This window comes from Cavia porcellus, unplaced genomic scaffold, assembly GCF_034190915.1.
Source record: "Cavia porcellus strain 051 isolate PalLab524CR breed Dunkin Hartley unplaced genomic scaffold, mCavPor4.1 scaffold_11, whole genome shotgun sequence".
Classification (NCBI taxonomy): Eukaryota; Metazoa; Chordata; class Mammalia; order Rodentia; family Caviidae; genus Cavia; species Cavia porcellus.
The window spans coordinates 13,684,969-13,712,059 of record NW_026947494.1 but is presented as its reverse complement, the minus strand read 5'-3'; the positions used below and the strand labels follow the sequence as shown (position 1 = coordinate 13,712,059).

Below are 27,091 nucleotides of genomic sequence, written 5' to 3'. Positions count from 1 at the left end.
CTTTTAAGGGGAATGTAGCAAAATACCAACAGCAAAATGCATCCCTATTTGAGTTACAAAAGGTAAAAAGTTGAGTGACTTCCAATTCAAATAATAAAACAAGTTAATTTAGATATAACAATTGCATTTAAAGATCTTCATATCTAAATAGGTAAATTAAATAAAAAGTAAATCAAAAACAGTTTCAACCATCATCAGTTAGTTTTTGCTGTGTAGAGAATTATCTTAATACATAGTGGCTCAAACCACGACTGTTTTATTTAGTTCACAATTTTACGGGTCAGTAAACTGGGCTGGGTTCAGCTGGGTGATTCTTCTGTTTCTTTGCTACGGCGGATCACGTCGTTATGTCAGCTGCTGGCTTGTGGTGAGTAGGTGAGTCCTCTGGGACTGGCTGATTCCTTCATCTCATTTACATTTGGCAGGAGGCTGGAAATCAAATGGAGAGCACTATTTGTCTTCCACATGGAATCTCATCTTGCAGGTGTCTAGTTCAGATTGGCACAGCATTAGAGGAAGAAGACTTCCAGAACTCTGAAAGTGATAAGAAGAATCATGGGATACACGTGTTCAGAATGGAATATTTTGAACAGAATTAGTGGCAATATACCTTTTACCATAATAATGGTTTTCTCTAAGCGTTCATCATATTTTTTTATCACACCTCATATGTGGTCTTTTGTGTTTACTTCATTTAGTACATTATTTGAGACTCATCCATATTGTAGCTTGTATAGAGCTTCATTCCCATTTATGGTTGAATATTACTGTATGGTGTGTAGATACTACATTTTGTTTATCATCCACTCAATGAGGAATAAAGTTTCCAAATTCCAGCTATTGTGAATAGTTTTGCTATGAGTGTTTATGTACAAATATTTGGGTTCTCAGTATCCAACTCTAACTCCTTGGTGCTTATATATAGAGTTTCTGGGTCGTATGCTTATGGTTTTGATAGCAGAAAACAGTGCTTCAGAGAACACGGCTGTCCACCAGTTCCTACAACCATTGTCCGGGTTTCTGATTCTTTGCCTCCTTACCGCCTGGGACAATGCCAGACACCTAACAGGTGCTCAGAACATGTGTGCTAAACTCAGCACAACCATTGCCTGCTATGGACAGTTGAGTGATGTACAAATGTGTAGGGATGAGGGAAAGGAATACAACGTTAATGTCCAGGATACTGGCCCACTGCATAGTCCTCTGGTCCACATTTTTAAAAATAAATCTTTTAAGTTTCCCTAGCAAGGTCCATCCAATTCTTCTGGTTCTCAAAGGAACACCTTTTGACTTTTCTCAGAATATCAGTCCTCAGCTCTACCCACACGTTCACAACCAACCATACAAATCGTGATCTCATGGGACACATGGACAGTCCACGCCCGTCATGGTTTATTACCACTAAAGTCTCCATAAAATCGCGATCTCCTAAGTGACAAATCTTTCCTTTACAGACACATGAAGATTACCCTACAATGCCAGAAGCTGTCTAGGCCCAGTGTGTCCAGTTTATCCCTGATAAGATGGCCAGTGACCGAGTCTACTCAGCAAAGAACTTGAATCCTGAAAAATAAACAGATTTTTATAGTCCTAGATTATGATCCACATATATACATTCATATGCACAAACACATATACACACACAGAACTTCACAGACACTTCACAAACAGTGCAAGGATTGATTATTTCTCCTGCATGTGAATTTTCACTTCTGGGTGTATTAATGTTTTGTCCAAAATGAGGCAAGCCCTCCCCATCTGCATCTCTCGCTATGCCTTGTCTCCAGCCTAGCCTTGTGATTTCATCTCCCCCACAGCTTGAAAGGACAACTGAAGAGACCAACGGAAAGTGACACTTGCTTGTTAGTGACTTTTGAGCATTTAAAAACGCAGACAGCGTTTCTAGCTCAGAGGCAGGATAAAGGCAGACAGAGGGCCCGGTCTGACTCACGCACAGTGATTTGCCAAGCCCTTCTGTGACCCACACTATATCATGCTGGGTTACCCTATATTGCAAAGTGTCATATCTTGGAAAGCATTTCAGTTGGTTTCCTTCTCTGTCAGGCTGAGCACACACATCGTCACAGGTAGGAAGCGTGCCCAGGGTGTGGTTCTCAGGAGAGTGTGCAGTGCGGTGCAGAGCGGAAAACACTTCAGCTCTCACAAGCTGTATACACATGTGACAGAGGGAGCCCCAGACGCTGCAAGCCATCCACGTACTCCACATCCTATGGATGGGAGCACTCAAACAAGAAGCAAATCCGTGTGGTTTGGAGCATTTAGGGCATGAAGAAGGAGACATGGGGCCAAGTCCCAGGAGGACAGAACAGAGTTAAATGGAGATCAGTCCACTGGTCACTGACATCCAGGGCAGATTTCACTGTGGAGACGTCCAGCCCTGGGTTGGGGTCAGAGTGGCCAGAGATGAGGAGAAGCCCCAGGAATAAAGGGGCTTTAAACACACTCATGGCATCAGCCATAAAAATATGAAAACTTTTAGGACTTTTTTACAACTATAGTTAGATCTAAAGAATAACTGACCAGTTGACCCACAAGAGACTTTAGGAAAAGCATCTTAATGACATATTTTTGTTTCTATTTTGCTTCGGCCCTCTGGACACCGGCTCCCGTTCTCTGTCGGCAGCCTCCTGTAGCAGCTTGTTGCTACAATTTTTGAGAACTTGTTATGATCGTAAAATCCCACCTTTTTCATTTAAGTTCATATCCACTAATTTGGTCTTCCAAAAAAAAATTGGATAAAAAACTGGCCCATATTCCCCAAATGCAAACCTTTCATTTACCTAAACATGGTCATTAAGCCTTCCTAAGCCTGCTTTTCTCTCAACCAAACAACTCCCCACCCTTGAACCTTCTCCCGCAAAGCTAATTACCATCCTTCAGGACACTGTGTGCCTCTGGTTTCTTCTCGTTGTTTTAACAGCACAAACCAATAAACCCCCAAAAATGCATCTGCTAGTGAAACTACACCGAGCTGTAGCACCAAGAGGAAAAATGTGACTCCCTCAGCCCCTCCCTCCTCTTACACTCCGGGAGACTCGGGGTCAGGCTGGCTTTTCCCCACACAACCACATTCCTCCCGAACTGTGCTGCTGTTAGCAGACTCTGCCCCGTGCAGGTCGTCACGCCACCAGGCCTGTCCCTTGCTGCAATCCCAACAGCAATAGCAGCACCTGACTTGGCTTCCCTGTGCTCACGGCTGCTCCCGCATTTTCTGCATTTCCCAGCAGAGGATGAGGGCTTGGAGAGGTTCTGAGACTGTCCTGAGATGCTCCTCTGATGGCCGGCAAAACCGCAGCTGGGTTTCTGGATTTCCTCTGAACACCACGCTGCCTACCTTCCTTCCCTCCTCACCGTCTATAGGCCATGTCTGCACCGGTCAGCTCAGGCTGCTATAACAAAAATACAGTAGCTGGGGAGGCTCAAATACAGACATGCATTTTTCCTAGTTCTGGATGCCAAGTCCAAGGTCAAGGCGCTGACAGACAGATGTCTGAGGAGGGCACTCTTTCTACACTAAGCAGTCACCGTCTTCTTGCTGTAAACTCACAAGGCCATGAAAGAGAACTTGCAACTTAGAGCTAAGTCTGCAGTTAGGGAACAACGTTTAGTTTTCATTATGCAAGAATACTGAAAGGTTCATACTGCGTGATAAACTGTATTTTTAATGTCTATAAACATTCTTAGCTGTTGCTTTAGAAGACGTAGATGATAAAGAATCAAGACTAAGAAGGGTATGATGAGCACGAAGTCGGGGTCCTGGGTACCCTGGGAAGAACACACTAGAAGCGTTGAGCTTGTTTATAATCCCCCCTCACACACACCCTGGAGGCGTGGTGATGATTACCTGCTGCCAAAGTTTTTATCATTCTTTATGTCTTTTTGAGTGCTTGAAGTTTTTATAATCTTCAAAAAGAAATGAGAAGGAAGCTAAGTGTAAATTAACATGATCGAAATGCTACCAGTAGAAGGTTTGGTTCCTAAACCTTGGTCTAGAAGTCTTGGTTTAAGCTGAACCTGCTGCGTCATAAAGTCTTTTTTTCCTTAACTACAGAAGGAAAGACTGTGGTACAGGTCAGTGTCTTGCCTTTTGGAAATGACATTTTATGGAAACATACCCGAGTCCATTCATTCACATGCTGTCTATGGCTGCTTTTATTTCACAAGGGCTGGTGGGTCCGTTGCAAGAGACTGCGTGACCTGAAAAGCCCGAAACAGTTACTGTGCAGTTTTATAGAGAAGATTTGTTGACCCCTGCAGTAGAAAATCAGCCTCCTTGGACTCTAACACTGACTATTCACGATTTTTGCACCAGTGGTGAATCATGAATCCAAATATCCACACATACAAATTACTTACAATAAGTGTGTAAATTACACAAGAATGAAGAAACATGTGGGCTTATAAATTGTGCAATAAAACCATTTGCTATTATTCTTTGAGGCTGTGGGCACAACTATCCCCCCAGAGATGAATATACCCTGAATCGAATTGAAAGGAAAATCCATAGTCCACAAGCACAAATTCTAATGTTGTTCGTAAGTGATTTTGTCTTGTAGATCTTGAGGCAATGTTTTAGGCTAGGTAACAAATCTGTAGATACAATTTCTAGTGCAAATGTAGACCTGGTAAGTAATTCACTTACCAAAAGATCAATACTTAATTGTGATCACAAGCAGGACTTCAACAGTCAGAAGCCAAGGGCCACAGATCTGGTTAGCACCCTTTCTGTTAGGATGACTTGGGCAATTTTTGTAACTCCGCTAAGCCTCAATTTCTTTATCCATGAAACTATTCTCATTTAATTCATTGAGTTTTTTGAAGATTAAATTATAACTTTCATGTACAACTTTTAGCATTATACTGAATAAACATTAACCATTATTAGTTGGATGTGTGTAGGACACAATATAAACTCTGAAAGGGTGTCAAAGTACAGCTTCTAGTTCCCCATAGGAGGAAGGTAGGAGGTAGTTAAGCATATCTGTTCCAGGTGGGACATTGACCAAAAACCTGAAGCAAGTTGTCCTCAAGGTTGCTGGATGGCAGTAACACCCAGCAGACACAAAGGGAAAGCACATCCGTCATCCTGGCATGGGATTCACCATCAGCTCCTGGAGATTCTACCAAGAGAAACACAGGATCCCTTTCCGGCTTCCCAAGTGAAACACACAGTCATGACCGCTACTGTGGCCCGCACACCTTCTTCCCTCCACACACACATGTGAAACCTCACGTCCAGTGCACCATGTTAGCAGATGGGGCAAAGGGAGGTGATTTCTAGGCACTTGATGAGAGGTGCTAAGCTCATTAGGACACAGTCACTTTAAAATCCACTTTAGAACAGATTAATATGACTCTAAAAAAAGGTGTGGCAATAGATCTGCTGTCTTCTGGCCTCCTGCCACGGGAGAACATGGTGTTCATTCCCTCCAAAGGACACAACACTAAAGGCGCCATCTTGGAAGTGGACATGCCCGGCCCCAGTCCAGCAGCTCCTTGATCTTGAACTTCCCAGTATCCAGAACTGCAAGAAAATAAACTTCCACTCTTTATAAGTGACCCAGTCTTGGGTATTCTGTGATAGCAGCACAAAACAGACTAAGACAATGATATTGACTCATAATCAGTTAGCCATTACTGAAAGAAAGAAAGAAAGAAAGAAAGACAGAAAGAGAAAGAAAGAAAGAAAGAAAGAAAGAAAGAAAGAAAGAAAGAAAAGAAAAAGAAAAAACAAGAAAAATCAGACCATACTATAGACAGTTCTTACAGGTTGACTTTGAGCGACTTAACTGCCTCGAACTTTTATTTCCTCACTTAACATCACTATCTCACAGAAAAATAATATTAAATGCATGCTTAATATTATATTTTCAATTAGTCACATTAAAGAAAGCAGCAAGTGGACAAAAGCAATTTAATGCCTTACTGAACCCAATATATGCAGAGTATGATTTCAACATGTAATCAACATAAAACATATTGACATAATTTACATTCTTTCTTGTATTACATTCTTTTTTTATAGTAAGACCTCAAACAGAATGTAATTTTATATTTATTGCACATCTCAAGAGGGATGCAGGCTTGTTCTCCCTAAGTGACTGATAGCTACCACAGTAGAACACAATAGCGAAGCAGACACCTACCTACCTACTGTTTAGAAAACTATTGATCCTAAAACTACAGTTCAGGGCTGGGAATTTTGGCAGTGGGAAAATCTGTGCACCGCTGGATTTAAATCACACCAATAAATGCTAGCGTATCAATAAAAGGGTAAAGGATTGAGGTCAGAAGCCAGGAAGACCTCTGTCAAGAGGAGACTCCCATAAAAAAAGCCACTGAAGAAGGTGAGTAGTATGACTTGCATCTGAAGACACTGAATTGGGTCTCTATTAAAAATAAAAAAGTTATTAGATTGTCTTTCTTACATCAGCATTTTGTAATTTAGCAAAAACCTGTTCAAGGATGTTTATTGCAAATCTTGTAACAGTCAACCCCTGAAAACAACTCAAATATCCACTGTGTGAATGGATAAACAGGAGAAAATCCATGCCATGAACCCAGCTCCCCAAAGTGGAAAGAACAATTGACATCCACAGTACCTTGGTGATGCCTCAAGGGAATTATGCCAAGGGGAAAAAAGAAAATCTCAACAAGTTGCAATTCCACGCATGCCACAATTTCAAAATAATAAAATCGTGGAGCTGAAGAACAGATTTGTGATTGCCACACTATCTGGAGTTAGCAGGAGAGAAGCTGTGTGTGTGTGTGACAATACCCACAATATGGGAAAGTATCATGGAAAAAGCATACCGTGCACTGTAGAAGACTACATAGGCGCCACCCCTTGAATACAAAACAATTGCTACAATGTTAATTAAATCCTCTTACTTCTATATACTGATATGTACAGAGCTGGCAAGGCCAGCTGAAGTACTGATGTGTAAACTTTAAGGCCAATCTGAGTCTCTCCTGTTTCCTTGCACAGTGCTCTCTGTGAAAGATCTGAGCACAGCAGGATGGCAGAGCCAGTCAGCTCTGGGAATGTTGGGTACATACCAACCTAAAAGTAAGAGGCTATGATTACCCAGGGCACAAAAGTTGACATGTCAGAAACAGAAGTAGCAGCCTCCTAAATTCATTCGTATGCTATCCCTGCCAAATTATACAGACTGGTCTTTCTGCATGTCTGCCTGCATATTGCAGAGATGCTTTTCTCCTTACCTGGACAGTCAGCGCAAGTTACTCATGTAATTCCCACCATCTTCCCTGTGACTCTCTTCTTCACGAGATAATAAATTCTAGGAGAGGCCTTTGTCTGCACAGCCTCATTCCAATTAGGCTCAGAACCCCCTGGCTGCCTTTGAACAAGTCTTGGTTTCTTGAACTTTGAACAAGTCTTGGTGTCTTTACTCTCCCCATGGGTTGCACTGGAGGTGTTCAATTGGAATTTATTTACTGGGATTCCAATAACATTTCAGTGGGATTATAAATATAGCTTCCCAAAGTGTGGGGGAGATTAGAAAAGGGATTGTAATACCTGGATTACAATATTCAATATTCAGATTACAATAATGCACCTTGGCTGTGGCTGTGATTAGTGCACACACTTACTTGATAAGATTTCATATGCACACACGAATGCGTGAGGAGCTGACAGAAACTGAATAAAGCTGCCTGGATTGCTCCAACATCAGTTGCCCAGTTTCCATCACACACAGTGTTGATGTGATATGCGACCACTGACGAAGGCTGAGTGAAGGGACCCTGGAGCCTCCCTGTCCATGTTTTCTTCATTTGCAACTTCCTACGCATCTTGAATTTTTTTTTCATTTGATAAAAAGTGACATCCACGAAGAAGCTCCTTAGCAAGTCCAGACATGCAGGAAGCAGCTCCCACTGAAAACAAAGAAGAGACTTTGCCGTGAAGAAAGCCGAGAATGTCTGGACTTCTAGAGTAGATGCGAGAGCCCTGGAGGTTAAGCGGCTGATTACCAAGCAAACCAATCCATTTCTAATCCCACATGCCTTCATGCCAGCCTTAGGATTTTACAGCCTCCCAAGGCCACAGAGAAACAAAGTTGCACCCTGATCATCATGTGATGGTGTGACACATTTTTTCAAAAGTATACAAGAAGGGAACAGTTATAGAATCCATCGAAGGTGACTGCTATTTGGTCTTCATTAAAACTACAGCATATGATTAGTCTACTTCTCCTTGGGCACTCAGTTCTTTCAGTGCTCAAACACTGCATTTAAAAAATTTTACTAAAACATTGGTAGCAATCAGGGTTGAACCTTAAGATGTGAATCCAAGGGGAAGACTGAGCCCTGAAGCTTTCCACAAATAATGCAGTTTGTGTCTTGAAACTCACCACAAGGGGGCTTCTTTCAATTTTTGCAAGTAAAATCCAGCAGCATAATCTTCATTTTGAATTTTATCCCTGTTTTACAAGGAAAAACCGAATGCTTTTGTCAACCTGATTGAGATCTGATTGACTGTATAGTTTTTAAGATGCAAAATTTGTTGACTAATATCTGATACAAAGCTTTGAGGTCTGGTTTCCTCTTTTTAAATTTGGCATTTTACCTGATGGGTACTTGCCGCATCTTAAAAAGCTTGCTTCTAATTTTTATTTCTCAACTGGTCCACCATGCAGGCCAACACGGTCTTGATTTCTGTCAGTTTTGTTATTAACACAGCTCGGCACATTGCTGTGGTCAGTAAGAGCTCTGAGACAATGGTCACTTATTTATTGACCATACTTCTGTCCTGCTCAAAAGGGAACGTTCCCAAGTGGAGCCCCCTTGTTCTCATCATACCAACCCCTATTTCTTGGTTTCAGTTCATTTGATTTTACAGAAAGGTCATGTGTCTCCTGACATGGCAACCTCAAGCTTGAGAAGTTTTCCAGCTCAGGGTCCTGGAAAGCTGGGAGAGGAGGCCTTCAAAGAGTACCTGGACTTTGCTGCATTCATTCTCTTGTTGAGGATTTACCTTGTTGGTCCTCCACCCTGGCGAGGATCTCTCTAACTCTACACAGGCACTCCTTACGTGTAGGTCCCATTCCTCTATTATCTGACTATCTCTGATAGCTAACAGAGCTAAACACAATACCACACCAACCAAATTCAGTCGTTTAGTCTCTGTCTCTGTCTCTCTCTCTCTCCCATTACCCAATTTGCAGAAATCTCTAAATTCCACTTATGTGGAATAAAACCAAGAGCATCTACTTTTTGCAAGTCATTAACTCCAAGAATTTCTGATGAATTCAGTGGAACTAGATGAGCATCAAATCAATGTATTCTATTTTCTAATCTAGAAAATACCATTAAGAATCAAGTCAATGAATATTCTTGGTCTATCCCTTTGTGAGGAGGGATCTTACATAAATCACCCTTGCCCCTGGGCTTCTTCTTTTTGGGTCACTGGCCACAACTGGTCCTTTGCCGTGGCCGCCCTTGCACTCCTCCAGCCTCCCGCCTCGCTGTCCTCCAAGAAATGGCCTGAGAGGGAGCTGTGCGGAGGAGGAGCCGCTAGCTTGCTTCTAACTTCTTCACTGGCTATGAGTTGAGACCATCATTTGGGCTCCAGGAAGCTTGATCAAGAGTGGCTTTGGGGAAACATGTTCAATTAAAGGGCACAAATGCCAAAAAACACAACATCGAGGACCTCTGCAAAGCCACTTTGGTGGACTGACAATAGGTAGTTAACTTGTAACACCCAGCTGAACCGAATCAGTGTGGTGCTGTGTGTGGAAGACCCACCTGAGGATTCTCGCCAATAGCATCAAAAGAGAACTAGACAAGAAAAGGTGCTGCTGTTTGTCCTCCTGGAGAAGCCTGTCAGGCTAGATTCCCTGATAGGAACTGTTGTCATCAGTGGAGGAGACTGGGTCCTCGCTGTCCTGCGGTTCTCTTTGGAGGAGCTCTGGTCCTTACCTTGAGTGTGACTTCCTGGCTCCAGTGCAGACCCCCAGCCTGCTGGCACAGAGCCTTCATTCTGCTCCCATTACTGATCTTTGGGCACAGATTGAGAAACAGATTTGCATAAGACACTGTCATGGGCTCTAGGTCCCCAGCTGGACTCATGCAGGACATTGCCGAGGGATTCAGGACCCCAGCTGGATTCCTTTGGTCTCTAGGGCATGGATAGACTTCCTGTACTTTTATTGCATTTGCTTCTTTGGGTGAACATTATAAAATAATAATATATTATTATTACATAATAATAAAATGTTAATTCTTTTCCCTTGCAAACTGTGACTACAGCAGACACCAAACCCGGACATGAAAACCCCAGTTTGAGACATTCATCTGCAATCACGTGGTCCTGGGATCTCACCCCTTGCCCAATATCATTTCCTTGTCATGTAAAATGCAGCCAACATACACAATCATATTGGGCATTTAATTTCTAAAGCTACTCTCCATACTAATTCCCACCTAGCAATCAGATTGTGCTATGCAGAACCAAACCATTATTAGGTCTTCCTGAAAAAACAGAAACCCTTAAGCCGAATTCTCTTCCCGTGTGAATAAAAAGAGTAGTTTTTGCTAAAGACCCAACTGAACACCTCAGGTATAATCTGCTGGATGTGATTTTATTGTATTTATTTATTTTCTTTGATCGCATTAATCCAGGAGATCCGCCCCACAGGCACATAGTTTGAGAGATGGGCCCAGAAAGAACAGAGCTTTGGTTTTTGCTATTTCCAAGGAAATATGCAAGTTTGGTCCCGTCTAAGTGAGGAGAGGTGGGGTTTGTGTCCCAGCTTGGCCTGATTTCAGCGGAGACCCAATGCGTGTGTTTGTTCTACGTGTTCTGTGCTTTCTTAGAGCCCTGAGGCTCCATCCTGAAATATGGAGCAGCGCCCTTTGTGTCGCCTGCAGCGGGTATGTTGAGCAATTGGTGAGCCAAAGTCCCATGCATGAAATGAGTCACTGCCAGTCACATCTGCAGCTGGGGACAGTCGCCCTGTGGATCTTTCAGCCTGCACGGTCCTCTTTGGCCTTGCATTATGACCAAGTCCTTGCATAGGTGATGGATCTGTCCAGCTCACTCCTCTTAAAAAGTCTAAAGACATTCTATTTGGGCTTTTTAAATTTCCCTTTTCATCACTCATGCTTACAATTGCTCACTCTCCCCCTCTCAGGCCCTCTGGCCCAGGCTGCAATTGGTGAGGAGGGAAAAAGGACCCTAACATGCACAGCGGAGCAACTGGGACATCTGATGGGACAGGACACCAAATAAACACATCCCTGGTCCCAGGACCATTTGACCACCTCGCCTCCATACTGGGGGTTGAGCCCAGGATCTTCACACTGAGCTACATCTTTAGCCCGTCTTTTTGTGTTTGAAAACAGTTTTTGTGTTTGAAACAGGCTTTATGTTGATATGTTGCCCAGGTTGAGCTGAGACTTGTGATCCTTCTGCTTCAGCCTCCCAGAGTGCTGGGATTACAGACATGTGCCATTCTGCCAAACTTTGACCCCTTTACAAAACAGATTCTCAAGAAATCTGGAATTTCCTCAAGGACATCTAAGTGAGCAGAGGACAGTATGATGCTAGGATCTGAAATTTTTTCCTAAAAGGTATAGATAGTGAAAGTAATCGTTACTTCTTTGTAGGGTCCACAGCTTTGCAAACAGCCATTTTTATTTCGAGAGATTCTCAGGTACTAAGGATAGAACCCAGGGCTTCACACATGCCAAGCAAGAACTCTATCCCTGAGCCATGCCCCAAGCTCCTTCTGTTTTTGTGTTGAGACATGATCTTGCATAATTGTGCAGGCTGGGCTTGAACTTGCACTCCTCCTGCCTCAGCTTCCTAAGAAGCCGGGGTTGTAGATATGCTCCACAGGACTGGACAAGGGGCATGCGATTCTCAAACAGGCCCAGCAAAGTGAGAGAATTTGCCCAAAATGACAGGAAGTCCACAAGAAGTTGAAGTATTTTTACCTTTCCCTGTATTTTCTTTTTCTTTTTTTTTTTTTTAAATCTAGTTTCTTTGCAATTCTCTGTAGTTTGTCATGTTTGTGAGATTTATTTTCATATTGAATCAAGAGTTGACTCAGGAGAGGAAAAAAGATTTAGGGAATCTTTTAACTCTACTTACACAGTTAGGGTTATTAATTCTCACAAAGAGAAATATTTATTTAAAGAGCTGATTCCTTAGATTATGTTCTTGTGAATAAACACATCGAGGGCCTGAGTATGAAAGGAAGTACAGAGAATTGTAATAAAGAGGGCTGGAAAAACAGATTTGCCAGGAGCGTTAGCAGGGCACCCAGGCAAGAGGGTGAGCAGGCTGGGATTGAGCACCTGATGTGACAGACGGGATTTAATGTATTGTCAACCACAGCAAATACCTTACCATTTTTAGTGTGGAAACTGAGTCACAGAGACAGTAAGCAACCTGGGTTCGTGTGCGCAGTCCATGATACATCAAAGATCAAAACCGAGGCGAGTCCAAGTAAAGCTGTTTTCCTAATCCACACACTAAGATGGAGAAAGCTGGATGTGAGAATCTCAAGAGGTGCGACAGTTGATCTGAGTTTTAGACACAGGGCTGCTCCTGATTGACTGTGTGACCTTCAGGAAAACTCCTGGATTCACCTGGACCTTGGATTCCTGAGAGTTACAGTTCATGACCTTAAGGAAAGTACAAAACCACATTTTTGGAAAAATACCCTGGACCGTGGTGGGGTCCAGGGTCCTACTCAGGCGATGCCAGAATCTTGCTTCTCTTCATGGTGCTGGGATGCAGAAGAACCTACTGGGCTTGGGACAAGTTCAACGGCAAATCAAGGTTCACAATGAGCAAGTGTGCTGCATAGAAATGGACCTTCATAATGTGGCCTTGAGTACAGGCCTCTAATTAATGGGGGCATAACTTCAATGTCACAAAATGCTCCCATGGAGGGGCTGGGGATTTAGCTCAGCGGCATAAGCGCCTGCCTTGCAAGGTAGTCATGAGTTCAATCCCTGGTACTGATAAAAATGAAAAAAAAAAAAAGCTCCCATGGTTATGAACCAGCGGGGCTGGATGGTTGTCTACAGTTATCACCCAATCGAGTTAAATCGTCACCCAATCAAGTTAAAAAGATTTTTAAAACCCTCCAAAAGCTTCCTTGTCACCTTTCCCAGTCATTTCCATCCTATCCTTACCCAAAAAGACTAGTCTAATGTCCTCACTGGAGATTAGCTCGAGCTGTGTTTTAACACCTCAGATGTGGAGTCGTTTGTGTGAACCCATGTTCAGCGCTGGAAGAATGAATGTGGATGACTCCAGGGGACAGGTGGCAAAGTACTTTCCTCTGCACTGGGGCATTCAGGGTCCAGGATCCTTCAGGTGGCAGAGGAGATGACACTGTTCGGAGGTCTCCCCAAACAGCTCCGCGGTCTAACCACACAGCACACGCGTTGCTTTCTCTGTGGAGCTGCACCCTGGGCAGTGCTTTCTGTTCTTACTTTCGCTCGGTCACTGATACTCATCCTTGTCTTCCCTGTCATGAGATGCATCACTGGCCGAGCAGCATTTTAGCCTCCGGCCACATTTTATTCCCCTGTTTACTGACAACCTACTGTGCACCTAGCACCCTTCAGACCCACAATGCACTCTTTCCCATTCCCCTCTGCCCAGAGATAACTCAGGGATCAGAGCCCCACCCCCAGAGCGTCACATTAGGATTAGAGACAAGTTCTGTTTGGAAAGAAGTAATGCCCAGGACAGTTTTTATGCTTTACTTTCATGATGAAAACCAGTCTGACCTGCTTCAGCCTCAAAGACCCTGTTTATGTAAAATTAAATGAAAGCTATAAGGAGTGGCAATTTTTCTAAGTGGGAAATAGTGAGGCGCAAGGAGTCTGCCTGCTGGGAACCACAGGTCCCCTGGCAAAAGGTCCCCACCTTTTTACAAAACGCAACCTGTTTTCTCCTCTTCCCTGAGCAGTGAAAAAAAATCCATGACTCTATTTCTACCTAATCCGTACCTTTTCCTGACACACTTTTCAGATGGCTTTGGATAGGCGTCACCGGACGGGTCTCAGAGACAGGTAAGGGCTTGCCTCTGCCAGGCTGAGGGACAAAGATCTTTTTTACGCTATTTCAGCATTTCAGTCCCTTGGTTCGCTGTCACCAGAGGCTTCACGAAATAAACTGCACGCTGGAAGGTGGACTTTGGGATTTTTGACAGTTCTTTGGAAACACAGAAATAAAGTGTCCCAGTTAATAAAGTCAACACCCAGCTTGCACACTCGCACCTCTCCCTCGTCCGTTTGTCACTTTGTCTCGGGGTTCATCACTGTGACCACTGGGGACAAAAGGTCTCAGATGTGCTGCACACAGATGAGCATTTGAGATCATGACACGGGACAGGCCCAGAACAAACGACTCCTCTAGCCAAAACTGCCCCATTAGTGCATCAGAAACATTCGGGCCCTGAGAGCAGAAGTAAACAGGACATAACAGGTTTTCCATGCGAGCAGGCTGCAGGCGACTTGGGAGAGTTTTATTTGACACACAGAGTCTGCCAGGGAATGGAGGACAGAGAGGTGAGGGGAGCTCAAGTTCAAAAATGCAAAGGGGTGCATGGGACTGGAGTAGGAGGGCTGAGATCTACCTGGAAACTGCAAAAGGGGGACCCACAGCTTTGTGGGAAAATCCGCATTTGGTGGAACAATTAGAACTTTAAAAGGAAATGCAAATTCCAGCACTTTGGATTCTGTTTTTTCCTGTTTTGTTTTCACTGAAGATTGTTTTGTTTTGTTTTATTTAAAGTCTGGTCAGGCCTCAAATAAATAAAAGGCCTCAAATCACAGAACTCGACACTGAGGATCTAGCCCACTCTGTCCCTTCAGTCCTCTGCTAGGGGGCCGGGGATGTAGCTCAGTGGCACAGTGCCTGCCTGGCAAGCCCAAGGTGCTGGGTTCAATTCCTGGTACCAAAAAAAAAAAAACCCAAAACAAAACAGTTTTCTGCTATATACGCAGCCCAGGGGCACCACCACAGCATTTGGCATCACAAAAAAAGAAAAGATGATTGAATAGGCTAAATTAATTTTTATTGTGTCTATTTCTGATTTTAGCCAGAAGCATGTTACTTTCTGTGTACTCCAGAACTTTTACCTTGGATGGGTGAGAGGCAGGAGGCTGACCATACTGGGAAATGAAGGAGTGTGTTTTCAGATGAAATTAAGGTCCCCCTCCCCTTGACTCTGCCCTGGCTGGGTCTGAACTCTCCACTAACCAGCTAATGAAACAATCAACAAAAGGCTGGCACATTTGGAATGCGGTTCAGACTCTGTTTCCTTTGTGTCTGCCATCAAGTTCCCAGAGCCAGGTCTGAGGCCAGCAGCCCAGGGCTCCCCCCATCTGCAGAGGGGAGCTATTAGTCTTCATGGGCTGCCGCAGCAAAAGAGGACCAAGGGCTCCACAGCAAATCAGTTCTTTACAGTTCTGAGTCCGGAAGAGCCAGATCCAGGCACTGGTGGGTCTGATTGTCCCTGAGGCGTCTCTTTCTTACACCTGTGCCCCTAAATCCTCTCTGCTACCCTAATCTCCCCTTATAAGAAGACATCCTCGCTGGATTGGGTCCCCCTCAGGGCCGCATTTTAATTTAATCAGCTCTTTAAATGACTCACATGGAGATACTGGGGGCCAGGGCTTCTGCGGACAAATTTAAGGGGAAAAAAATCAGTCCTGGAGGAAGAAGGTGAGGATGAGGAAGGTACACTGGGCCAACTTGACAAGTCCAGAAACTAACCTAAACAAATCAGTTGCTGTCCATGCTGGGGCGTGGAGGACAAGCACTTACCCCTAGGATGCGGACCACTGTATCATCTTGAGAAGGGTAGAAGTTTAAGTCACTCAGCAGGGCCGGGGTCCTCGCTTTGTAAACACCCTCAGCCTGTGCAAGAGGAGGGCATGAAGATGGTGTGAGTGCCACACCTGCCCTCGGTGCTTACAATAGAAGGGAAAAAAAGAAGCTTGCTTTCTTTTCCTCTTGCCGGTGTTGTGTCGGTGTCTTTTGCTGCCTTGAAGTGTTGCCCCTGTGCCACGCCACCCTGTCTTGGAGCCAGCTGATTACGAACTGAAACCTTCACACACTGTAAGCTAAATAAACCTTCCCTTCCTTCACTTTGGGCATCAGGTATTTTGTCCCAGCAACGAGAGAAAAGTAAGACAGGAAGAGAGAGGTGAATGTGGTCCCCAGAAAATGCCAGACATAGCCCGGTGATGGTATCAATTCAAGCTGGCTGCCAGGAAACTTCTAAAACCTTCCATTTTACTCTTCCTATGTGCCCAGATTCTGCTCCATGCTAGAGATATGCACTGGCAGCGCCAATCCAAAGCGAAGAGCTGGGTTAGCACTTTGCCACGGGCTGCAAGTGTGTGGTGAGGCTGGGGGAGCTGGCGGTCAGTGCAGGGGAGCCTTGTGTGCACCTCGGGGCCTCCCCAAGCTTGCAGCCTGCGGTCTCCATGGAAAACAGCAGCACCCATCCAGGTACGTGAAAGCTGTGGTGATACCTGCTGAGAGACGGAGCCAGCCAGAAGCCTCTCACTGCCAGCCCCGTCACCAGGCCAAGCCCTTGACACCATCATGGGCTGTGAGGTCCACCCCTTCCTCCGCCTTCCAGCCAGCGCCTCTGTGTGCACCCCGCCATGGCCCTTGGCTGCCCTCACCCCTGTTCCTGAAGTTTCTCCTCAGCCCTCTCTGCCTGCAGACCTAACCCAGCCGAGTCTCTCGCTTCCCCATTATGGACAAGGCAAGACTGAGCCCACCGTGTTAATCGCTATTCTTCCAGCCTCTGATCTGGGGGGCAGGGAGGGAGGACCTGGACTGTCTTAACCTTTCGTGCCCCTCGTTCTTGCCTGTAAAACATAACACAAAGTGCCTTACAGTTCGGAGGTTCCCTGACTTCCTGCACCACAAACACCTGAGGGTCTGACCGGGTTGCCACAGTAGCAGTATGAGTATCTCTAGCACTGAGCAGAATGCTGGGCACATAGGAGAAGTAAAATGGAAGGTTCTAGAAGTGGCCTGGCAGCCAGAATGGATACCACCACTGTTTCTCCTTAATATTTTTGCCCCAGGAACATGCGTGAGCCCAGCCCAGTTTCCTTCCTAATCTCTGACTTTGCTGGCTTCCAAGGTGAATATTTAGAGTTAGTTTACAGTTGATAAGAGCTGTCACTGGTGAAACGCTAGCATGGGGTCATGTGCTAATCTCAGGAAACCCTTGCTCATCGGGCTCTTTGGGTGACCAACATGCAGCCCCCAGGAAACAGCCACAGAGCAACTGTCTGTGGCCCGAGAGGTCTCCTGCATCACCACATTCTGATCCTGATCTAGCAGCTGGGTGCCACCCTCCCTCAAATCCCCACCAATCAGACCCCGGGCTGTCTCCACAGAATCACCCAGCCACAAAACTTGGCCAAGCTGCCAGGACACGGGCAGGAGCAACACATCCTTCCTGGAACCAGTGGGAGCCATGCAGGGGAGGGCTCTGGACTGGGAGACCAGCGCCTTTCCTCTCCGTGGACGTGGAAGGTGGGGATAACCGGAAGGGTGGCTTTGAAAACTCCAGTCCCCAGGCGTCTCATCTGTCCCGATCTTATATCTGTTCTGCTCATCTACTCTGCCTTCGGTTGCTCTCTTTCCCTTCAGTTTTTATTCCCTCCTCCATCTCTCTCTCTAGCTACCTCTCTATCTATCTGCTAATTTGTCTTCTTTACTCTATGCTCATTTCCTGTTTCCTCCCTAAGGTCAGGATACTCCATGAACACCTAGCCGTAGGAAGAGCAAATGTCATCAGACGCTTCTAAGTAGGGCTACTCACCCTGAGGACAGAGTCCCACTGGGCCCCAGAACGTGAATCATCCATGAGACACTGTGGCCGCTTGCCTTTCTCCCCAAACCTCCCTAAAAAAAAAGAAAAGAGGAAATGGCCTCTGACACTGGGACATGTGAACCAGAGACCCACCCAGAGCATGAAGCATAAGAGCTTCCGCCCTTGGTTGCTGGTCTCATAGTTTTCAAACCATGGCGCTGAAGAAAAATGTCACTTGAAGCATGACCTGTAAAGACTTAATTCAAAAGTCAGAACAAAAGCCCTGCGGTAATAATGTTCCATGACTTCTGTCACTTTAAAAATAATTATAATTTTTAAAAGGAATACTTTGGCAATGGAGAATATGAAAATAAAAAAAGCTATACTTGCTCTTAAAATGCGTCAAGCAATATCATGAGAGAAAGAAGATCAGTTAGGATCACTGGTCAATAAAGCTCAAATGAGATGTAATTCAGCTAGTTCAAAGAAAAATTTGATTAAAGATTAACAAAAAAATTTCTAATTATGAGGAAAGAAAACATTTCCAGGCAAGGCTGGCTGCCAAAGGAGATTACAAATTTGTTAGCTCTGCACACTGAAATGAAAAACCCAGCAATTAGAGATGGTTAGGAAGAAACAGTCATTCCAACAATAGACAAGCTCTGTTCTCTACCACCGGCTTTAAAATGGTTAGTCCTGTTTCCAGAAGTCTAAGAAGCAAAAGGAATATGAGGCCGTGGCCAAGCGGCCACTCCCTCCAGGCCAGTTCCACTGTTTCAGGAGGAAGAATCCCAGGCCATCTCCTCTCCAAAGTCTAACCTCCAGGATACCCACGCAGATGTGCCAACAATTTGTTTAACATGGCTAAAGCCATGTGGGAGAAAAATATGATTTTAGATTGAAAACAAAAAGAACTAGAAAGGACTAAAAAATTAGTCTAAAACTGTAACAGCTCCCAGTGACTCAAAACGCTCCCTTTTTTACCACAATCTTGAACAAAACCCTTCGTACTGATTATTTAGAGCAGGTTTACCTTCATGACAGACACACAGGATCTATTTCATGATGGTGTTTCTCTGTCTCTTTCTGTCTCTCTCTCTCTGTCTCTCTCTCTGTCTCTCTCTCTCTCTCTCTCTCTCTCTCTCTCTCTCTCTCTCTCTCTCTCTCTATCTCCCTCTCTCTCTGCTCCAGAACTGCTCCCCACACCCATTTCTGGCCCCCCAGGACTCCAGGCACTTCCTGTCTCTGAGCAGGTCTAGAGGCCTTTACATCCACCAGCAGCCCTGCAGCCACATTTCCTGCAGCTCTGACAGCCGTTCCTTCCCAACTCTTCCTTGCTAGAAGCCGGCAGACTTTTCTGGAACTGACAGTGAACTGCTTGCTCTCTGCTCTACTTTGTAAGCAGTAAATCCTCCAAAGCAAACCCTTAAAATGAAACCCTGTGCTTTTGGAGGAATGAAAGGGTCTGTCGGTGTGTGAATTTGCATTTGAATTCTCATCCGGGAGGCAGGCTCAGCAAACCAATTAACTAATTAAACCAATTAACCAAATGGGTAATTAACCTTGAAAACAAGAGTGTCAACAAAGAAGTTAGCCTTCTCTGGGAATTGCCTGGTGGCTTTAGGCCTTCCAGTTTTCTGTCTTGAAGCAGGACACCACAGCGGGAAAATAATTCTGGGACTAGGACTGATGGCCAGACAGCAGTCCTAGAGAATATGTGCTTCATCAAGGGCCCACCCGCAGCCTTTATGGCCATCATCTGTACGCAAGTACGCAGAAGTCGTCAAGGACATAGTCCAGGAAACCAGTTCATGGTCATTTTTTGAGCACACATGTGGCCATTATACAAAAAGTGGAATAGATAGAAATCTCCAAGAGAGATTCCTGCATGCAGATAATCAATACCCAAAAAATTGAAAAGATTGGAGAACAGAAACCTAGAAAAGAGCCATCAGCTGTGTCCAAGTTGTGAAAGGCCTTCACTGGGCCCAAGCACCCCCACTGGACCCCATAAACCAGGCTGCCCCATGAGAGCCCCCCACATTAACAGTCATGTGCTTGAGGTGAGACCAAAGACCAGTTTGCAAAAAAGTATGCTCACAGCCACCAATCAAAAGGCTCTTGCTCTAGCTGAGTGGGAATGAAAAGGAATCTTCCCGGTGAACCATTCGCCTTCAGCTCCCTATTTATGTATTATTCTTCACCCCTTTTCTGCCTACGGAGGCCACAAACCCAGTCAGCTCACCAGAGCATTCACTCGGTTTTACAGAAAGAGGAGCTGCTCTAGAATCGACGGTAAAAGCCAGTTACAGCCTCAAACTAAAACAGCATCATTTTGTCTTCTGACAACCGCTTATAGAAGTCTGATCTGTCCACAGAAATCCCTGGGATGTCAGGAATTCCATAACGCTCTGTGCAAATCTGACACGTGGCAATTTGTCGTCCTGAAACAATAAATCAACAACTCGCTGTAATTACTTTTAAGTAGCTCACCTTATAAGAGTTTGGTTTTCAAGTAGCTTCAGGAATGTTGCTACAGTTAACGATGTGAAAGGTGCAGAGCTAGGCCTGCTGCGTTTCAGCAGCTTTCGGGGAGGGCTGGTGTGGAATTCACTCAGAAAAAACTAGCCAAGTGGTTTAAGTTAAACAGCAAAGAAAAATACAGACCAGAGTCAGATATCTACGGATTGAGGTAGACTGAGGCTCAGACCATTAGGTCTCCCATTTTAACAAAATCAAACGGGTCGAGGAGAGAGGAAACACAATGAAATCATTAGTAGGAGAACAAGGCTGTGGCATTAGGAACTGTGAAGCTTATCAAGAAAATATGCATATGTGAAAGCCCACCCTGGATTTTCCTGTTCCTTTCTTATGAAAGATGTTGTTTTTGATGCTGGCCTTGTGCAAGATCAAAGCTCACCCGCACTAAGGCAGGACGCAGTTTCTGATCCCTAAGGATGCACTTGTGAAAGCACCACTCAGCCGCACTCCGTGGAAGCAGAGTTTTGAGGTGCTGCGAGGATGTCTGAGGAGTCCCCGTTCATTCCCTCACAGCCTCAGCCCCTGCCCAAGCCTCCAGCCTCCATTTCCTCATCTGAAAAATGAAAAGTTAAAACCAAGAACTCCTGTGATTCCACCCAGGGTCTACACAGATGCTTCTCACCAACAGAGGAGGAGATTTTGCTAACAGCTCCCATTCCATCCTCGTGTTTTGGATCCATTTGCACATTAAAAATTTGGGACAAAAAGCTTTCCAAAGATAAAGAGATAGCTTTTCCTTGAGAGTCCCTGCCAGTCTTGCAGAAACTTTAGCCAGGGAACTTATCAAATAAAGAAACCACCTCGTTCCAGGCTGCAGCAGAACCCAAGAAAGTCAAAAACCCAACGCCTCGTGGGAATTTAGAATTACACAGTGGTGGGTCAAGTTAAGAGAAAAGAATGTGAATTTGTTTTCCCAAAATTCTCCAAGATCACGTGATCTGGGGCTCAGTTTTCTTTAAACCATATAATTGAAGAGCACATCCTTCCAGAGAGGGCTATGTGTAAATCATGTTACTGAAGGAAACAAATTCTAGAAAGAGATATGAACCTTAAAAACGCCAAGGGACAACTGGTCCCTACCGTGTGTGACCCCCGCTGGTCTCTGCCTTGGTACCCCAATCTTTGCTCCAGACAGAGCCTTGGATGTGTCTGGGACCAGCAGGAATTCCCAGTCCAGGCTGTTTCACACACATCAAACACATTTCATTCTAATCACTTGTATACAAATTAAATGTTTTGATTCTGACATGACATGAATTTGTCAGTATTTTTAATGTTTGATAGACTTAATATTAAACATGAGATTAATGTTACATATTAAATGTAACAATGTTATTAAATGCGAACTCTTAAAGTTAAAATGCTTCCTTAATTCCTTAATTCCATTAGATAAATTCTAAGGCAGCAAAGAAATAAAAAGTTAAGTCCAAGACAAACAGCTGTTAAATGTATGAAAGGCTGTATATGCAAATGTTATTTCTCTTGCTTATATTAATTCCCTAAACAATGACTTATTGAGCATTTGTTATGTGCCCACCTAAGTCCAGGAAATACGAATAGAATTAGGATACACAGGCCAGTCACGGTCATTCCGCATAGGGATGTTTTAAACCACATCACATAAAGACGTTTATTTGAGTAATTGGTATAAAATAACATTGACTTGTTCCATATTTTGCAAATTTTGGGGGATAGGTAGTTTCTTCTGAACAATGAATGAAGTAAAAACAAGAAAATAGTTGGTCAGGTACACTATAGTATACACAATTTTTGAAAACCATTTATAAGACAATCTTCAAATTAATTTTTTGGATGCCAAGTAAACCAAAACTTTTACTGCAAAATACAGGATCAACATTAAATGCTTACTGCTAAAAAAAAAAAAAAAAAAAAAAAGAAAGAAAGAAAGAAAGAAAGAAATTAGAGTTTTAAGACATGAATGTGCTTCTGTTTTATGGGGAGAGGAGCAAAGAGATTTATCTATGAAGGTCGTGAGATGATACAGCTTCCACAGGAAGAATGTAGAAACAAAGACTAGAATGGAAATATTTAGAACTGTTTGCAATTGGGGGGGTCACTAGGCTGGATCTCATTTCCAAAGCTGACCGGGCACACGGAGGTCAGAGTGCTTCCTCCGGGCAGCCAAGAGGCTTGAGAAAATTCCCAGAATTCCTGGACTCTGGTGCCGGCCCTCGGGGAGAAGGCCACTTCCCCTCCTGCCTCCCTCTGCCAGGCGGCCACAGCGGGCTGCCACCTCCTTATGTGGGATTTGACTTTGTCACACATGTGCCTTCTACAAAATAAAATAAACTTCCCACAGGACAGCATTAAAAAGCTGACAGTTATGGGATAAAAGGAGCCTCACACTTCACCTTAAATTGTCCCCAGCTCTCATAGCCTGGATGAGGACCAGCACTGTGACATTAGTTATCACTCTTGATAGATTTTTTTAAGGCGAGGATAGTGAATTTGTTCATCCTTTCTCCCCTCAAAATGTAGATCTGAGTATAATCTCCATTATGCTCAAAGAAATGGAGATTATAATGTTATAAAACATTCTTTTTAGAAGAAAAGTAAGTTTAGGAATCAAATCGAAAGAACATGTTAGTAATTCAGCATTATCAAGTTATGACACTGTCAAATATGTGAACATTCACTACAGTGTTCTCTACACCAAAACACATGCAACACACACACACACACACACACACACACACACACACACAGAGGCACACACAAACGTGCTGGCAGCCTGTCTCATAACTTAGGCTTTTGTTCCTAAGTAGCAATAAATTTCACTCAGAAGGAATCTAATTTCTACAAAAGATACATATGTGTGCTGATAGGTCAAACAGTGTACTTGAAAATAATTTTTATTCATAAGACTTGGCGACGAGCGTCAATAAAAACACTGCTGAACGAACCTTGAAATAATCTCCCCTCCATATAATTTCTTTTAAATGGGCCGTTTGATTTATGAAAAGTGGGGATAATAATGCAAGCTCTGTTCAGACAGAACATATGTGAATGATTAGAACCCATGGAGGGTATCTCCGCGCTGCACTAAGCCTGCCCCGAAACTGGGGGTATTTCTGTTTCAGAGTTGCTATTTTGAATAAATGCTCAAACCTAATAAATAGAGCTTAGACATCTAGAACTGAAATGCAGTTTGCTGGGAAAAATGGTCCCTCTGCAGGAAGCCCCTTTGACCGGAGGAGGAGAAGTGAACACAATTGCAGGACCCAAATGTGTCCACTGGCAGATCTAACTTCTGGGGAAATGCTTTCATTCTTTTTCCTTTCTTTTTAATTAAATAAAAAAAAAATCCACTCTGGGCTTGGAACATAGCTCAGGGGTGGAGCACTTGCCTAGTATACGCAAGGGCCTGGGTTTTATCCTCAGCAATAAAAAATAAAATATAAAATAAAATCCATTCTGGAGGTTCACAGACCAAAGAAAGATATTTTTAGCCAAAATATAAACTTCCCAGAGGGGCTAAGAGGACTGTCTTGCACTTAAAACAACAGGCATGATGGTTCCCTTCCAAAAAATCGGTCTTTGTTATAATTGGGGTCCACACTTGCCCAACATGGACTGTAATTGTTATTCAAACTAAGATTCTTTTCTCAAATGAATAAGTGGAAACAATCAACTCACAGCACTAAAGGATCGAGCTCAAATAAAGGAGATGCAAGGGAACCAGTCTGATTGCTGAAGCTCTATACCAGGGTCAGGATCCTCGTGGTCACCCCGTAGTCCTTCAGGGACAGATAGTCAGTGTCCCTAATTCAGCCAGGGAGATAAACTAAACGTGGGGAAGGACTCACTCTCCTGTGCCTTTTTGTTTCTTCTTTTAATATAAAAAGGGGAAATTGTGATGATTTTATTTTAAATAATCTTTGGAAATATCCTGGCAGTCATGTTAGTGGTCACGCAGCTGTGTTTGTCGTCATTGTGACACCTTTGGATGAAGGTAAAGTGTATACTGGGCACATGATCAAGTTCGCTGTTCAAAGGGATCTCTTGGCAAATCCTTTGACACAGCAGTAACATCTGAGGAAGGAAAAGCATGGTCTTCAGGGTCTGCTTCATAAGCCTGCTACGTGTTACCAGGTTTGCTGAAAGCAGGCTTGCGTATGACTAGATAATGTTAACGCCTTGCAGCTATTTATTCCCCATAGACATGGTGATGCTCCCTCTCCCAACATCCATCAGAGAATAAAGTTTGCCACCACGTGGGCTGTACCTCCTGTAGACGCTGGCAAGACGGGCAGGGGCACACATGGCCTGCTGTTGTTGAAACCCAGACTCGGTCCTAATGACCGTGCTGTCCAGCTTTGCTGCTTATGCAACTTCTGATCCCACGCCTCCAAAATGGGGACGATGAGAAGGGCATCCCCGCCTTGTGCTGTTGGGGGACTTAACTCAGTAGGATCACGAGTATGCGCAGCTCGGTCCCTGGCACGTAGAGCATGCTGGGGTAATGTCAGCTACTATTAACAGCCCATGACACCCACCTGTTATTTTAAAAGGTGGGAAGATGCACAGAAACGCTGTGGAAGGACAACAGAGGGCCACTTGCCATAGGTCCAGGTGACCTCAGTGACTTTCACAAGGTCATTTCTCTTTTTATACGGAGAAGACACCTGACCCTGAAGTTCCCGCCAGCCCTCACATCTCTGGGCAGAGGGCTCGGGGCCGCCATCCTGCACAGCCCTGCTGGCTCCTGCCCACACTGTGCCAAGCAGGACGGCCACAGGAAGTGGAGTCATCTTCATGGTGTCAGCCGGCTTTGGTGATGTGGGATGACGCCCCTCCCACAGGCGCTGGCCGGAAAACACTCTCCAGCTCCCTCCTCCCGTGCGGTGCTGTCTGCGTTGCCCCTGCTTGTCTCCGCGGGGCCATTCCCGGATCATGAACATGCCAAGAGCCTTGCTTCTTTTATCTGGCCCAGAGCTTGCAGAGGGATGTCCGAGGGCGCTTATTCTTGCCGACATTTTGCAAATCTGGAAGAGAGCTTTTATAGTTGAACAGCCGTGCCCTCACCACAGCCTGGCTCCACATAGAGCTAAGAAGCCTAGGCTGTGTCTTGCCACTCTGCTGCCCGAAACCACCCACTACCTTCATCTCAGAACCAACGTCCTAGAGATCTCAAAAGGGACCACACGACGCCTCCACTCCTACCATCGCATCTTCCTCTATACTGTCTGCCTGCATCCTTCCTAGCCTTTTAGTATACCAAGTCAGTCCTGCCCCAAGCCCTTTGCACCTTCTGTTCCTACTGTCGGGAATCCTTTTTGCACTATATATTTGCATGGCTTAGTTTCTTCTGGTCTCACCTCAGATGTGACCAACCCTCTCTGGCAAGCCTTCTTCTCGTATTCTCCTAAAATAGTACTGTTCATCTCACCTCTTTTATGCCCTTATTCTGCATTCTTCTCCACCACACACATTATTTATTACTTAACGCATGCATCAGGTGGCTTCTGTAATAAAGTGTACAGTAAGTACTAAGGTGGACTTTGCTTTGTTCACCACTGTGTTGTCAACACCTGGACCCCTAGAGACACTTTGTAGACGCTCAATAAATACCCATCGAATGCCGAAAGAACCCATCAACCCCTGAGGGAGACTGTAGCAAGTAGCTCTCTCATCTCCCTGCAAATCTACGATCAGATGGACACATTGCGGTAGCCGCTTTACCCATCTGGCGATGATTCCTAACTTCCTTGCGTTTTTATTTTATTTTAATTTTTTGTATTTTTACCGGTACCAGGGATCGAACTCACGACCACATGCTTGCAAGGCAGGCGCTTATGCCGCTGAGCTAAATCCCCAGCCCCTTCCTTGTGTTTTTAAAAGACCTCTTTCTGTGCTTCCCCTGTGACTCCAGATTTCCCTTCCCATCAATATTCCAGGACACTTCCCATCATCCTCTCCTGCTGACCCTGATTTCACAATAATCTGTGGAGTCGCTGTCCCACAAGTGTACAGACACTGCAGCTAGCTTTATTAATACCTCGGGATCTACATATATGTATATGTACAGACTCCCTATGGTGAATGTAATCATCACACACTGGAAACATTTAAAACTGTGTCCCAGGGCTGAGATGAAGGGGAAAAAGCATTTAAATCAACCTTAGCACACGCTCCTTCCTAGTGAGGCTTCAGACCCGCCCACGCCTAGCAGGTGTTTTATTTCATGCTTTCTCTACTCCGGCCTCCTGGGTAGCGCTGTGGTGGCGGCCTTGGGGCACAGTCACGATGAGCCTCTAGCGAGGTACGTTACCCCTGCACGCACGTGTGACAGGTCCTGCTGGCTCACAGCCAAGAGCTTGGATGTTCGCCTCCAGTGGTATCTTTCCTCTTCCTTCTCCCAGGCATTGACACGGTGGCTATTAGGGATTTAAACCTCTACAAGAAGCATAAGGAACAGCACGCAGAAGTTGCCAGAGTTTCCAACACAAGGGAAATGCTGAGAAAGGCAAACCTGCCCTCCGCGCCCTCTCACACAATCATAATAAACTTATCAGCAAGAATGATAACAAAGCCGACAGGGAAGACTGCAGGAAGCGAAAACAGCAGAACTGACTTTGATATTGTGCTTTCGAGAGAACTGGGGGCGCAGCCCACACCCCGGCTCTCTCCCTGTCTCCCTACTCTTCCTCTGCAAGGCAGACTTACTATTCTCA

The 27,091-nt window shown here is 44.7% G+C and overlaps 1 long non-coding RNA gene across 1 annotated transcript; it reads right to left on the bottom strand.

The window, feature by feature from the left end:
• Positions 1-240: 240 nt before the first annotated feature.
• On the bottom strand, positions 241-17,949 carry LOC134477987 (uncharacterized). Its single transcript, XR_010050325.1, has 3 exons — positions 17,865-17,949; positions 15,839-15,931; positions 241-534 (listed from the first exon to the last, which is right to left on the bottom strand). It is a non-coding gene; the product is annotated as an uncharacterized LOC134477987 (long non-coding RNA).
• Between the last annotated feature and the right edge of the window lie 9,142 nt (positions 17,950-27,091).